This window comes from Ixodes scapularis, unplaced genomic scaffold (genome assembly GCF_016920785.2).
Source record: "Ixodes scapularis isolate PalLabHiFi unplaced genomic scaffold, ASM1692078v2 ptg001200l_1__unscaffolded, whole genome shotgun sequence".
NCBI classification, from domain to species: Eukaryota; Metazoa; Arthropoda; class Arachnida; order Ixodida; family Ixodidae; genus Ixodes; species Ixodes scapularis.
Genome location: NW_024610116.1, coordinates 147,415 through 149,861, shown reverse-complemented (window position 1 = coordinate 149,861; position 2,447 = coordinate 147,415).

Sequence of the window (2,447 nt, the reverse complement as noted above, 5' to 3'; positions counted from 1 at the left end):
TAGGTGCGAAGCCTGACTACAGTTGGCGTCAGTTTCACAGAGGTAAAAGACTCGTGAAACTAGGGAGTGTTAGTAGACCTTGCTTCCCGCTCCGCTAGCCCTCCGCTACGCAGAAACCACCACTGCGCCTGCGCGCCGATGGCCTTGGCTGTAGAGTTCCGGGTAGCCGAGGGGCTTCGCGGAGCGGGAAACACGGTCTACTAAAACTCGCTACTGTTTAGCAGACGTTACAGTTACCGCTGCTCCTGTGTCTAGTTGCATTTCAACCGCAGATCCGTTGATCACCATCTGCACCGTCACTGGGGTAAGGCTGGGCGAAGACACGCCGTGTACGACGGCGAGTCTTCCTTCAACTTGCAACGTTTTTACCCTTTTTCGTGGCGGACGTTTCTTGCCCCCTACTCAGTCCCGCTTCGGCAAACCCTTTGGATGTGACCTTTCTTGCCGCACTTGTGGCATACGCTCTGCCGATGAGGGCACTCTTGACTGCGGTGCCGTGGCGGCCCGCAGCGATAGCAGCTGTCCCTCTGCTTCTCATTCCCTGCTTGCACCTTGTGCACGTCAGTGACGCTTGAGTTGCCGACGCGAGCCGCGGCCGCGCTTTGCTTCGTAGCTTCCATGGCTTGGGCGCGTTCCACCGCTTTCTGGAACGTTAGCTTGCTGTCTTCCGTGAACAGCACGCGCTGTATGTCCTCCCTTAATAATCCGCACACGAAGCGGTCGCGGAGCGATTCGTCCAAAACGCTTCCATAGTCGCACGTTTGCGACAGTTTTCGAAGTTCGGCGACGTACTCGGAAATAGACTCGCCTTCATGTTGCGCTCTCCGGTGAAACTTGGCTCGCTCACCGATGATGGACGGCTTGGGTGACAGGTGGTCGCCGAGGGCCTTCTTGAGGTACTCGAAGCTCTTCGTTGAAGGCAGCTCCGGAGCAGTCAGGGACTTCAGTAGCGCGTAGGTCTTCGGACCGATGATGCTGAGGAAGGCGTGAACTTTGTCGCTCTCTGGAACTCCGTTGACGATCAGGAACGACGTTAACCTTTCCTCGTAGGAAGCCCGGTCGCTGGAAGACTCGTCGAACGGTTCCAGATAACCCATTCGACCGGCGAAGTGCGTCCCGGCTTCTTCGCTCATGATGGCTGTCGATGCTACGTCCGCCCCTGCGGAAACACCTGCTTCTCTCGGCCGACGGTCCTTACCCAACCTCGTCGCCAGTTGTTGTATGTCGGCCAGAAGCGAGGAACAACCAGGTTTCCAAAGGCGAAAGGACAGGTTTATTCCACCATGCTCATGGATGGGGGTAACTGAGCAAAAGAAGGCGGTAGCCAGCGGAGCACCGCTTTTTATCACTTAGTGGCGCATGCGCCGTACTACGATATTCTGTTATCGGCGGCGCGCGCCCAGACATGACAGTGACCTTCCATGGAATACGCACATGGGAACTGTATGTAAAAAGCTTAGACGTGTTTCCTGTCTACTTTATATGAGATCACTTGTTCCACAATATGTTAAAAAGATGGTCATTAATGCTTTGGCATACAGTGTTCTTTGCTATGGAATAACCATTTTGGTGGCTGTTCTGCGTTATGGCAAAAAAAAATTGACAATATTTTGACTGGAATGTTTAGAAGTATTATATACGGCACTTATACCGAAACAGAACAAGAAAAAATTGATCATATTAATCTTCCATTATGTCATGCTTTGTTTACTGAGACGGTTGATTTAAGACACTTTTGGGATGACAGATTTAAAGTTCACCACATTGCACCTCGGGCACTCAGACATACCACTCGTTTTGAGGTGCCGAGAATGTCAACGAGGTATGGCAGAAGACAACGAATGTCTAACGCACCGGACATTTTCAACAGTCTCCCTGAAAGAGTGTTGGACCTGGATTCAAAAAAAAGTTGAAACAAGCCCTACGAGACCTATTTTAAATCAAGTGGGCCTGCACGAACCAGATTCATCTTCTGGGCGTCTTAAACTCTGCTCTAAAGATCTTTTGTTCTTAGGCCAGTGATGTGATGTTTTTTACAACCCAAGTACTGTGGCAACTTGACATAACCTATGCTTCATTTTTTTTGAATATTTTGATGTCTGTGTGTGTGGTCTTCATGTAATATGACTATCCACATACCAACAACTCTGGACACTAACTTTCCCAATGCTTCAATGTTATTTTTCTTAAAACGTGTGTATGTGTGTGTGTTTTATGTGCTGATGCACTCTTCACAATGTTGAAATTAATTGATTTATAACTTTAATTCTGGTGGTTTAGCCACACAAGCCAATTCTGGCTTCGGCAGACCAGAATCATACTTCGTCGAATCTGAAAAAATAAACTATTAATATTATTATTATTATTATTATTATTATTATTATTACTACTACTTTGATCTGAGTAAGGCGTCTGATGTGGTTGACCATGACATTCTTGTATCAAAA